The following is a 14,036-nucleotide window of genomic DNA, read 5'->3' as shown; positions in this document are numbered from 1 at the left end:
GAAATTCCTGTTGCAGCAGCAGATTTTTGTTAGGTTCTAGGTTCCTGCTGGGATTCAGCTTCCTGTTGGGAAAGGGGCCCTGCTGGAGTGAGAGGCCTTTGCTGTGAAGTAGTCTCCTGTTGAGTATTGAGTCTTAGATGCTGAGTCTTAGATGCTGGCTGGGCTGTGGGTGTCTTTTCTTGGCCCAGGCTCTGGCTGGGTGATTATGTCTGGTGTGGCTCAGGTTCCCAGTCAGGGCTAGATACCGACTCAGCACCTGGCTCCACCTGTTGTTATTTCCCTCAAGGGAGATGTGTTGATGTCCCAGGCTTCATCCTGCTGCCCCTCCTCCCCATGCCTCTATTGTCACAGATCCCTCATTGGTTTACTTCATGGATGGCACCTCCCTTTGGGTTCCACTCTTTCATCCTGACATCCCTGGTTTTCCTCTTAAGGCAGTAGTTATAAGTGGGCCAGTTTCAGCTGGCCTCACTCCCAAAGCACAAGGTGATGCACTTCTGTGCCTCCTGTTGTGGGAAGAGGGAGTAGGAACAGGAGGAGGCTGTGTGCCCAGCACTCTCCTACCACAGGGGAGGGGCTTGTCCTCTTGTGTCATAAACAGGGCCTCCCACTCGCCACTCAGTTAAAATATTTTTTTCTCTAAAGGCAAGCAGGGCAGCTGGTCCTCTGTTTCATCTGGGATGACAGAAGCCAGATTCTGGATGAGTGTTCCTTTTTGTTCTCCTTCTGATGTTTGAGGACAGGGTCCAAGGGGAATCAGTCTCTATAGTGTTGTAATAATCTTTTATTCTTTATTCATTCTTTCAAATGGTGGCCAGTTTAATTTCCTTATATTATTACTCCTGATCATTTCACTATCATGTTAAGTGAAGTCCTCCCCATTTTTACAGCTTGAAAGCCCTTTTCAATGGCATTTGAGATCTTCTACACCATCTCTCTGGCCTTGAACTGTGGTTCTACATATCTGTCTTCTGTGTACTACGTTGGAAACTCACAGAGTGTAAGGACCATTAATGATGATGATGATGACAATCAGTAAATACTAAAGGCATTCTACATTCTAGGAAACTGTGTGCTAGGTTGTTTTTTAAACCTATATTACATCTTTTTTTTTTTTTGCTGAGGGCACGTTAGCTCCTGGAGCTAACATCTATTGACAATCTTCCTGGTTTTTTTTTGTGTGTGTGTGGTGAAAGATTACCCCTGAGCTAGCATCTGTTGCCAATCCTCCTCTCTTTGCTGAGGAAGGTTTGGCCCTGGGCTAACATCTGTGCACATCTTCCTCTACTTATATATGTGGGACTCCTGCCACAGCATGGCTTAGATAAGCAGTGGTGTAGGTACTGCGCCTGGGATCCGAACCTATGCGAACCCGAGGACCACAGAAGCAGAGCGTCTGGGAACTCTAACACACTACACCACCGGGCTGGCCCTCTCTTCCTCTTTTTTTCGCTTGAGGAAGATTGTCCCTGAGCTAACATCTGTGCCAGTCTCCCTCTATTTTATCAGTGCTTTGGGTTGCTGCCAAACAGCATGGCATTTACAGTGGTGTAGGTCTAGCCCAGGAAGTCTGAACCCACAGAACCAAGGCCGCACTGGAAAGCGCTGGCGTGCTGAACTTAAACACTAGCCCGTTTTCACAGGCTGGCCCTCTATACACATTATCTTTGCATAAGACCATGTCTGAATCATTGCCCCTATACCTGCTGTCATTGCTCCACCCAGTTCTTACCCCAGAAAGGTTTGTTGAATGAGTAACAGAGTGAAAAAAAAAAAATTGGGCAGTGGAGGGAGAGAGATGAGGATGGTGGTGGTGAGAAGTGTGTGTAGAATCAGGGTAAGATTTGGAGTGAACAGTGGAGACACCTGGATTGAATGTGAGTTGCCAGACTCCATTTGAAAGAAAATGTTTGACCTATTACATTTAAAAGTATTTATTGACTTTCCTTTGCTACTTGCCTGGTTGTTGGGACCAGCTAGGAAACCTGGGTTTCCTGGTTTCTTTCAGGTAATTAAGCTTAAGCCTGGGTAAGGGAGGCACAGAAAAGACTGAGGAAAGAAGGCACTAGAGGAGCAACAATCTTAGGGAAAATGCTTTTTTGAGTCCACTGGAGTGGAGACAGGAAGAGGAGCTTGAGGTGGGAGAAGAGCATCCTCTAGAATTGCACTCCACTGCCGTCTTGACTGAGAGAATGTTTCATTTGGGAGAGTGGGCTCTCAGAGGCTCCTATAAAAAGGCAGAGCAAGGCTTGCTAGCTGACATCGTTGGAGAAATTGCTGGCAGGCTCTGGAGTGACTTGTTTGGCTTCCTGTGGTGCCTTTGGTGCCCCTAGGGTGAAAATAAAGGGGAGAGACTAGAGTTCAAACATATTTTTAAAAGTTTAACTTTTATGAGAGCTTTTAAAAATTATACAAATAATACTCATCCAGTGGAAAAAATTAAAATAAAAAAAATATATACAGTAAAAGCGTGAAAGGAAGTTCCCCCCACCCCCAACCTCCACTCCCCATTCCCTAGAGGCTAACTGCACTGTTAATAGTTTGCTCGTAGTCTTCCATATCTTTTTGTATGTAAACTTGATGGTTTACTTAAAAAACTAAAATGAGATTGTACTATACATATTATTTGCTCTGCACCTTGAACAAATCTTTTATTATTGCAAAATATTGTACATCAATAGCGGTCCATAAAAACTCATATGTGCAGTTCAATAAATAGTTATAAAAGCAGATATTCATGAAACAGGCCTAGAAATAGAATATTGCCCAGCAACACACCCTCATTTTCTGAGTCACTATCTATCTCCCTCTCACTCCTCACAGAGGGTAATCCTGATTCTTATAGTAAGCATTTACTTTCTTTTCTTTATTGTTTTACCACCTACTTATGTATTCCTAAATAATTTAGTTTAATTTTGCTTGTTTTTTTGAACTTTATGAAATCATACTATAGCTATTTTCTCTACGACTTTTTTTTAATTCAACATTACGTTTGTAAGATTCATTTACATTGTTATGTGTTTGTTCACTCTCCCTGATATATAATATTAGAATGCACCACCATTTATTCATTCATTGCTTAGTTCTCAGTTTGGGGTAGTTATGAGCAATGCTGCTATGAAATTTTTGTACATGTCTCCTGGTGTATATAAGCCTGCATTGCTTTTGAGTATATACCTAAGAGTGGAATTGCCTGGCCACAGAGCTTAAACTTTAGTAGATAACTGCCAGCACTTTAGATATCTGCCAGCACTTTTTCAAAGTGATTTACCAATTTACACTCCCATTAGCAGGGTATGAGAGTTTCTCTGTTGTACTCTTTGCCAACACTTGGTATTATCAGACTTTAAAATTTTTGCCAATCCAATGCAGTATAGTGATATCTATTTGGATGTAATTCACATTCCCACTTACTAGTCAGGTTGAGTGCCATTTCGTATGTTGATTAGCTATTTGGATTTGTTTGTCTTTGAAGTCTATTCAAGTCTTTTGCCTATTTGTGTGTTGTGTTGTTTGCCTTCCTTTCATTCATCTGGAGGTATTCTTTCTATATTCTCAATATTAATCCTTTGTCAATTATATCAGTTTCAGATGTCATCTCCTACTTTTAGATTGTCATTTTATTCTTTTGATGACCAGTTTCTTAATTTCAATGGTCAGATTTATTTTTATTTTTGTTTATTGCAGTAACATTGCTTTATAACATTGTATAAATTTCAGATGTACATCATTATACTTCTATTTCTGCATAGATTACATCATGTTCACCACCCAAGAACTAATTACAACCCATCACCACATACATGTACCTAATTATCCCTTTCATCCTCCTCCCTTCCCCCTTCCCCTCTGGTAACCACCAATCCAATCTCTGTCTCTACCATATGATCCAGCTATTCCACTGCTGGGTATTTATCCAAAGAACTTGAAAACACCAATGCGTAAAGATACATGCACCCCTGTGTTCATTGAAGTCAGATTTATTAATCTTTTCTTTTATGGCTTTTACTTTCTGTATCTTATTTAAGAAATCCTTCCCAAGGTCATGAATATATTCTCCTATATTCCCTTATAAAGTTATCTTTCACATTTAGATCTTTAGTCCACCTGAAATTTATTTTCATAAGGAGTGTGAAGTAGGGGTCTCTGTATTTCTTTTCACTTAATATTTTGTGGATATCTTTCAGATCAACATATAATGTTTTACCTCATTGTTTTTGACAACCACACAATTGCCCAATTTGCTTTTGATGAAGTTTGTTTATTTCCATTTATTTGTCAATACAAATACAGCTATAATTAATATTCTTGTAGGTATATTTTGAGTATCCATTCAAGTATTCTACACTAGAGATTTCTTTCTTCCTTCCTTCCTTCCTTCCTTCCTTCCTTCCTTCTTGAGTATCCATGCAAGTATTCTACACTAGAGATTCTTTCTTCCTCTTCCTTCCTTCCTTCTTTCCTTCCTTCCTTCCTTCCTTCCTTCCTCCCTCCCTCCTCCCTCCCTTCTTCCTTCCTTTCTCCCTTCCTCCCTCCCTTCCTTTCTTTCTTTCCTTTCTTTTTGTGAGGAAGACTGGCCCTGAGCTAACATCTATTGCCAGTCCTCCTCTTTTGCTAAGGAGATTGACCCTGAGCTAACATCTGTGTCCATCTTCCTCTACTTCATATGGGATGCCGCCATAGCATGGCTTGATAAGTGATGCATCTGTCTGTGCCCGGGATCCAAACCCGCAAACCCCGAGCCGCTGCAGCGGAGCGCGCAAACCCAACCGCTACGCCACCAGGGCCGTCCCTAAAAAATTCTTGAAGGGAGGATACTGGGTTAAAGGTAGACACATTTAAATTTTTGATAGAGTACTCCCAAATTGTATTTTACTTCCATCAACAGTAATAAAGATCCTGATTTATCCCATTCTTGATAATATCATAAGATCAATCAGTCTAACATTTGCCAATTTACTTTTTATGTGACATTTAAAAACTGGTAGTCTAGGGAGGAATCAAATTCTGTTTGACGCTGACACTGGTGTCATCTTCAGAGATCAATGACTAGGTCCCCCACAGCCCCATCTCCCTCCACTTTGTTAAGCAATGGTGCTCTAAAATCTACGAATTTGGTTAACCCTTTCTGATGTTAGGAGAATTGTGTCCTGCTTTTCTTCCTCTTCCTGTTTCCCCAGGAGTGGACACTGAGTAGAAAAGGCTGAGATGTGTGCTTCTCCTGGTCTCCATTTCACTTCTCTTGTCTGTTCTCAACCCCTGCTTCATCTCTGGTTGATTCACAGAGGACTCTGGTTTAAGGAAGGTCATTCTTTTGAAACTTACTGGTTTTCTTCACATTGCCCTTGAAATGATCACAGGGACACTGCTTCTGTGGCAGCCCAGGCAGTGTCATGAGTTTTCTTTAGGGGCTCTCAGGAACCAATCTGTAATAATGGGGTTATTGGTTAGACCGGAGGGTTAATATGTTTGAGAGTAGGGGGTAGGGCAGAGCTTTACTTGCCATCTTCTTTGCCTTCCTTTTTCTGTTTCCTACTGCAGTGGCGTTGGGAAAAGGGACAACACAATGCAGTGGAGGTACCCAGTTATATGAGCCCCAGGACTTCTGACTTGTTTTGCCTGACCTATATTGTCAAGAATCTGGTGGCAGGTTGGGAGAGGGCATCAGGATATCATTAGGGAGACCAGAAAATGAGGAATAAGACTTAGGTGTCTGCCTATTAGTGTCTGCTTTACCTCGGGTAAGCCATTTTTCCTCTCTGATTTCAGTCTAATGTGTGAGTAAAATAAGGTTGAGAATAAGATCCAGGAAAGGCAGCCCTGAGTTCTTGGAGAAAAAGTTCAGAGGTAGGGGGCAGCCAGAGATTCAGCCAGCTCTCCCCTGCACCTTGGAGGAGTCCAGCTCTTGCCTGAGACTCAGGAAGAAAACAAGCATTGGTGCTGCATGTGGTGGGCTGATGGAGAGGGGCAGGGGTGAGGTCAGCTCAGATGACATCTGCACTGGTCTCAGAGGGACTCAAGGGAGAGTGTTGGGATCATGATGGTGCATTGCTGTTGTTGATGCTGAGTTACTGACCTTTGCACTCACATTCTTGGCCACCTGCCTGGAGCCACCTCCCAGAAGCCTGGCCTTGGCCCCTGTTGCCTCTGGCGACCCCTGTTGGAAGGAAACAGGTCACTTTCAGATGCCGGAAAAGGAAGGGACCAACAGAAACGGCCCCACAACATTGTGCTACCTAGGTCACTGCAGTTCCATTTCTCTTCCTTTTTTCCTCAGGGATCTAGGGTACTTCAAGAGAGTATTTTAAGTGGATAAGGAATTGAGGTTTAAATCAGGCCTAGAGGAAAGCTTAGCTGGAGGTAGGAGGAGACACAATGGCTTCTGGATGGAAGAGAGGACAAAAGGTGGTGGTCAATCAAGATCTTACCACCACCCCCCAACACACACATTAAAATCTTCATGACTTAAGAGACGAGAGCAAGAAGGAGATTATCTCATAAACCAGTCAGGATTTTCACCTGGCCTCCAAGTTTGCTGTGTTTGAATCCATACTCCCAGTTCAAGTAAAAGAGGATGGTATTTACCTTTGTTCCTCTGGAACAAATCCATTCCTCTTTGGCCTCTATTCAAGTCTGTTTTATCACCTGTGCTGTTTTGTTCCCATTTTGGGATACCTGAAATATTTTTATGACAATCAAAGATGATGATTTATAGACTTGAGAATCTGGAGCTAGAACTGGGCCCAGATGATGCTTTCTCTGTAGAGTAGTTTCCAGTATTTCCTGTCAGCCTTCACATGGTTCCTGTTCTTATATGACTGCATGTCTATTATTGCACAATTATAGTTTGTTGCCTGAAATCTGTTGTGGATTGAATTGTGTCCCCCCAAATTCATGTTAAAGTCCTAACCCCTAGTACCTCAGAATGACTGTATTTGGAGATAGGGCCTTTAAAGAGGTGACTGAGTTAAAACCAGGCCGTTATGGTGGGCCCTGATCCAATCTGACTGGAGTCCTTATAAGAAGAAGAGATTTGGACACACGAAGAGAGACCAGGGACACCAGGTATGGACATGCACAGAGGAAAGACCATGTGAGGGTATAGCAAGAAGGTGGCCATCTGCAATCCAAGGAGAGAGGCCTCAGACAAAACAAGCTTGCTGACATTTTGATTTTGGACTTCCGGCTTCTGGAACCATGAGAAAATAAATTTCTCTTGTTTAAGCCACCCAGTCTGTGGTATTTTGTTACGGCAGCACTAGCAAACTAAAATTCTTTCTTCCTCATTAGGCTCTTAATGAGTGGCTCAGTAGTCATTCAGCTATGTGGTTCCTGACCCATGGTAGGCACTTGGTAAGTGTTTGTTGAGTAAGCGTTTGGAGAAGTTGTCTCGAGAGGGCCCTCAGAGATCATCTGGTTCAATCCAGGTCTCCTATTTCCCAGACTCGTGCCCTTTCTGCCACACAGATGGAGGGTGTTGCATCATTTTCCCGAGTGCTAGTTTCCAAATGTTCTCATGGGCTGTTTTGAGTGCTGTTAAAGTAATTTAGACAGGCATAGATAGCACCTGCCATCCCAACTGTTCTAACAGTTTACTCTCACCTGACCTCTTCTCCTAGTTTCAGAGGAAAGCTGTAGAATATGAGAGCCAGAAGGAATCTTGGAGATTATTTGGTTGAATTCCTTCATTGAGAAGGTTTTTTTCATTCCAAATGTAATATAATGATTTTAGAGTGGAAAGTACAAAATGAAGAAATCTTTACTCTTATCAATTGTTGGTATTTTGGCGTGTTTCCTCCATAAGATTTTCTCTGTGTAGTGATAACCGTAGCATGAGAACAAATTTATTTTTGTTCACTTTATAAGATTGTTGCTATGTTGTCTTCATAACAGACATTTTAAATGACTGCATAACACTCCCAACAAGTATATGTGCTCCACATTGTTTAACTGTTCTCCCATTGCTGAATATTTAGATTCCTTTATTTTTGGATATTGATAAATTTCTTTGTGCTTGTAACTATTTTCCAAAATTGGTCAAGATTCCCAAAGTAGAATTAGTGGGTCAAAAGTTAAGAACAGCTTTGTGTTTCTTCATATCATTACTAAGTTCCTTTTAAAAGGGTTGTACCACTTAACTAAATCAGTATCTCCTTTTTTTTCAGATGAGGAAACTGAGGCCAAGAGAGCAAATGAAATGCCCAAGTTCACAAAGGTAATGGTGACACATCTGGAGGTAAAACCCAGGTCCAAGATTCTTAGTCTGTTTTTCTTTCTGCAGCTCTGATAACCCTAATTTCCTGGTGTAACTGACAATGAAGCTGCCGGTTACTGTAGTCTAATGTCTCCCAACACTGAAACATGTAACGACCACCTTTATGATTTTTGCTATAGCTTCTACTGCCTTTACTGTTATTTACTTCGTACTTTTTCTTTAAATAAATTTAATTTACAAAACAGCTTCATCCTATGCAATATTATCTGTGAGGTTTCAGGTTTGACATATGCTTAGATTTTTTTATAACATGCATTCAAATAAACATATAACTATTAAAGTAAAAACTAATTTATGTTCTACCTAAAATCAAATTTGGAAAGTACTGAAACGGTGGAATAAGCATGGACTTTCTATCCAGACAGACTTGGGCTCAACTACTTGTTCTGTCACTTAACTCTCTAGTCTTGGACAAGTCACTTAGCTTCTTTGGTCTTTGGTTCTCTGATTTGTGAAACAAGGATAATAGTATCCACCTTGCAGAGTTAGGAATAAATGAGCTACCGTGGAGTGCCCGGTGCTCAGTACCCAAGTAAGTGTTCAGTACATGCTGGTTATTCTGGTTATTTTTGCAGACTTCTATTTCTTTTCCCAAAGAGAGAGTCTATGCTGGAATGTTAGGCTTGTTGCTCTGCTGACTTGTACGTGTAAAGAAGTTACTTCTTCTTGTTAAGACTTTTGGTAGATCTATCATTATTTTGACTTCCCAGTTCCACTACATACTTGCTTTGTGATTTTGGACAAGTTGCTTAACTTTTCTGTGCCTCACTTATCTAATTTGTAAATCGGGGCTAATGTAGCGCATTAGTGTGTGTATGCATACATCTGCTTCCTAGCTCTGTCCACTAGAGGGCCTAGACGCAATAGTACCTAGTAGCAATGGGCAATTCCTAGTGTCATGGTTTGTGAATACCATTCTCCCATGAAAGGAACCGTGTCTGATTCAAGGGCTGGGGCAGGAAATTTTATACAAGATGAGCCTGGAACATCTTGTGATGTCAGAAAGTCAGGAACTGCTAAGCAAATGATATTTCAAAAAGACACAGAAGCCAACTTGGAGGAGCTCTCAATGGCCAATTTTGGAATAATATGAGGAACATAATAAATAATGATGATAATGGATTATAATCTACAAATATTCATGAATATTTACTTATATAAATAAATAATTGAATACATAAATGGGAGAGAAAGAGCAGCTCTTTCTTATAGGAGAATCCCAACTAATAAATGTAGAAGGAAGGATGGAAATAGAAAATCACCATTTGGCTAATACCATATAATACTTGTTGTAGTCAAGAATCATCAATGGATTTTAAAAATTAATGGGCAAAAGTATGATGAGAAGAAACAAGCTATTTGCCTTGTCTCAAAGTATCTCTCCTCAAGATACTTATTAGTTACAACGGGAAAAATAGTAACTTTACAGTAGAGAAACCTGGCAGACACCCCTTAACCAAGTATTCAAAGTTAACTTCACGGGTAATGAAGTTACTGATATCATGGGCCTTCTGATGTGATGCACCAAGAAGGCGCTCCTGTGGTTTTTTTGCCAAAATTGCATAATCTGAATTATTCATGAGGAAACATCAGAGAAACGCAAATTGAGGGACTTTCTACAAAATAACTGACCAGTTCTCTTCAAAAATGTCAAGGTCAAGAAACACAAGGAAGGCTGAGAAACTACCCTAGATTGGAGGAGACCAAGGAGACATGACAACTTTATTGAGTGTAGGATGCTGGGTTGGATTCTGGACCAGAAAAAGGACATTAATGAGATGATTAGTGAAATTTGAATGCTTGTATATTAGTTAATAGTATTATATCAATGCTAATTTCCTGGTTTTGATCATTCTATTATGGTTGTGTAAGATGTTATTTGAAAAAACTGAACAAAGGATATATTGGAACTCTGATTATTTTTACAACATTTTTTAAGTTTGAAAAATGAAAAGTTAAAAAAATACATTAGATTTCTGTGAGGACAGAATGAGGTAATGTGTGTGAAGTGCTTAGAACAATGCCTGCCACATAGGATAGTGTAACACGTCAGCTATTATTATAAGTAATTTTATAATTAATAAGTAATATTAGAAGCAAGGAGTAATCTATTATTATAATTTATTTCCTAACATTCTCATATATCCTCATCTATTTTTCCCTCCTCTCCTGTGAAAAGCATATTGAGCATATATGTAGTTATTTTAAGAGAGAAAATTAGATCAGATTTTATTTTTAGGGGGTAGGTGGAGGGTGTCATTTCCTCTAGCCAGACTTCGTCTGTTTTGCAGGAATTGAGCCGGCACCTCGGATGGATGTGGTTTGTAATCATGCCATCTGGCAGCGCAGTGGGCTTTCCCCAGTCCATTGCCCTTGTACTCTAGGAGCTACTTAGAAATTCTACTCAGTCTGTTTATTGAAGCCCTACTAGGTGCACATTATAGACTATTTAACCTTCACAACAATTCTATGTGCTAAGTGGCATTTTATTCATTTTAAGATGATAAAACTGAGGCTCCAAAAAGTTTCCAGGGCTGCAAAGTTAAGAGGCTGAGCTAGGATTTGGATCTTGGTTCCCCTGACTTCACGGCTGAGTCTAAAGGTCTAGGTAATTCTAAACATGTAACCAAGTTTGAGAACTATTGATAGAGAACAGTGGTTCTCAACAGGGGAGTAGTTTCCCCTTCCAGGAGATTTTTGGGGGGTGGGGGTGCATGGAGAGGCTGCTACTGGTATCCAGTGGGTAGAGGCCACGCGTATGCTGGTAAATATCTTATATTGCACAGAACGGCACCCTACAACAAAGAATTATCCAGCCCCAAATGTCAATAGAGCTGCTATCAATCCTGGGTCTAGAGTTTTCCAAGAGCAATATTTTGAACTTAGAAACCTGAGGACATTTTCTTTCACGTAGCAAATATTTACTGAATGCTGTGCTGGATATTGTGAGGGTTATGGAAATCATACACCAGATTGTGCCACCAAGGAGACTACAGTGTAGAAGGGCAGGGGATGGAGGTAGGAGAGGCACAGCAACACCTTCAGTATAAGGCAGAATATGATAAGTGCAGAGAGGGAGTCCAGTTAGGGCTAAGAACGTCCGCAGGAGGGAGAGCTCATATCTGGTCGTGGGAGGAAGCAAGGGAGGCTGTGGGGGAAGAGGTGGTTTTGAGCTGGGTGTATGAACAAAGTAGAACACAAGACTTGTTCAGGGAAGAGCCAACAGTCTGGTTTAGGTGAAGCATAGAGCATTGGTTAGTGAGTGGAGGAGGTGGACTGGAAAGGCAGAATGTGGTTAGAGCTTTGAATCCAGGCTGAGGACTCTAGCCTCGGTGTCTGTCATAGTGATGGAGAAAAGCCTTTCTTTCCAGAAGGGTGGGCTAGGCCCTAGGGCTCTGAGGCCCAGCAGCTTCCAGAGATGTCTCTCTACAAGGGAGGGGAGGTTTGATATTGGGGTGGAGTATGGTAAACTTCTGATTTTAAGCACTGAACTAATGCTGAGGATGTAATAAAGCTATTTCACCTCAAAGTAGCCTTTGGGGAGATGGTTCTGTCTAGTAGAAACATACGTGGGGATGAGTTCTCTTCTGCTTGGTTGTTCTGCTAAGGGCTGGGCCACTTGAGCTGTAGTGAAACTGGAGCCCATTGGGAACCCCTAACCAAAGGTCTGCTTCCCAAAAGGTGAGCTGTTACAACTGAGCTTGGTATGGCTAAAGCTTCAAATATGGAAAACTAGCATTTTTATAGTTCTTACTTTATCGTTAAATAGCATTAAAAATTGTTGGTGGCATATCTGGTGCACTATAAGGAATAAAATCAAGGACTTCCTTAGCTTCTAGGAAGGTCTGATTGCCTTCAACAGCTTTACACCACCACCACCAGGGTTGGCCTGGGGGAAATTCATTACTCTTCTGGAAAAGGGATTAGAGGGAAGGAAAGGGAACAAATCTTTGTTGAGCCTATATTTTATTTTATTTTATTTTTTTGCCAGCTCAGTTTCAGACATTTTCATATACACTACCTCATTTAACTGTCACAACACTCTTTGATGTAAGTACAGTTTTCTCCTTTTTATGAGGAAACAAGCACTGAGATAGGCTAACGTGCTCCAAATCCCTGTAGCTAAAAGAGGCTACATTTCAATGCATGTTTTTTTGCCATGTTTTCTCCTCCCTTGTTCCCCTGGATAGGAAATGAATCTTACTTACCTGGATTTGGGCTGCAAGAGACCACAGACATCAGCATTAGTGGCAGCAAGAGAAGGAAGGAAGAGATTAGAACTTTCATGCTGATTGTTGGTACTGCTCTAGGTTGCTTGAAGAGCGTGTGGAAGGTTCCCAGTTCGAGGCTGCCCACTTCTTGGGATGGCTTAGGCCTGGGTACTTGGCTTGGCGTTTCATGCTTTAATCCCAGGCCAGTGTTACCAATAGAGGGGAGAACGGTGAAGTGACTATGGCCTTGTTAGGTAACAGATTGGACCACGTGCTTTACCGGAATGTGGGAGGTGAAACTGACCAAACGGAAATGAAACATTCTTAAGAACATAAGAAGGTGACTGATAACCTGGCAGCAGTACTCATTCCCTCCCCTCCTCCTTCCCACCTTCCTACCCCCCGGGGTGTTATGATTTCTTCCCCAAGTCTTTTTGCTCCTTTGAATTTCCTTATACCTTTCTTAACAGGTTCTAGCTCAATATCTGGCAGGAAAGTGAGTGTAAGTGTTGGTAGAAGAGAGGATGACATGGTCTGTTTCTCCTCTGTCCTCCCTGCTCCCATCCTTGGCACAATATTGAAAATGGTAATGTTTTTGTTTTGGGAAGTGGCCCTGTCCTCATTCTGTTGACAATTTCCTCCAATACTGTGGTCACATGAGGTGGGAAGCAGAGAGGATCAAGGAGGACAGCCTATTCTTTCTTGCCCAAAACACTGCCCCTGGAGCAGTGGGTCACATCAGGCCTCCTTGTTATTCATCAGGAAAGTGGCTGTGTCTTAGTTGCTGCAGCCTAAAAGACAGGGAACTGGGTTGGTGGAAGATCTCCAGGGCTCCAGGTCCAGGAAACAGGGTTTGAAAACAGGAACCATAGGAGGAAAGGAGCCCTTTAGGGTGTTTGCCCAGGCTGCTGGGGCTCCTAGCTCCAGACTTTGTTTGGAAACAGCCCAAGGCAAAAGAAGGGGGTAATATGGCTTGGAGTGAACATTAAGGTTGCAGAATATCAGCACTTACTAAACCTGACTCCTAGTCCAGAGACTTTAGGAAACGTGCCCAAAGGAAGAGGAGAGGTGGGCTTGAGTGCTGGGCAATATTTGTGGGGCCTGAGAGGGTGGTTAACAAGGAAGTCCTCCCCAGCAGCCTGCAGGCAGGAGTGAGAACAGGTGGTGTGACTTTGTTTCTCCTAAGAGAGGGGAAGAGGCAAGGCATGAGTCACACCCTTTTTGATTTTTATTTGATCCTCTTACCCTCTCAATGTTTCAGATTATCCTTGCCTGTTGTCACGTTGGAGAGGTGATTGTAGACTTTGTTACACAAGGTTTATAAAGCACTGCAGGGAGCCAGGCACTGTGCTCAGCAGTGCAGATTGTCCTGGAGTTGAAGACTTGAGTTTGGTCTGAGCTTGGTCTGATACAAACTCCTGATGTGGCTTCTCTCTGGAAAATTCTAACAATGGTCTCTGTCCCCAGGAGGCTCAAAAGGTAATGAGGGAGATGACATACCCTTCATAAAATCTAGAGATATAAGTGGAACCAAATTTCAGAAGTGGCAG

The 14,036-nt window shown here is 41.8% G+C and overlaps 1 pseudogene; it reads right to left on the bottom strand.

The window, feature by feature from the left end:
* Positions 1-2,217: 2,217 nt before the first annotated feature.
* LOC101404410 (C-X-C motif chemokine 17-like) lies at positions 2,218-12,621 on the bottom strand (annotated as a pseudogene).
* Between the last annotated feature and the right edge of the window lie 1,415 nt (positions 12,622-14,036).

This window comes from Ceratotherium simum, chromosome 33 (genome assembly GCF_057802395.1).
Source record: "Ceratotherium simum simum isolate JZ-2026a chromosome 33, ASM5780239v1, whole genome shotgun sequence".
Taxonomy (NCBI): domain Eukaryota; kingdom Metazoa; phylum Chordata; class Mammalia; order Perissodactyla; family Rhinocerotidae; genus Ceratotherium; species Ceratotherium simum.
This window is presented reverse-complemented; position numbering and strand designations above follow the sequence as displayed.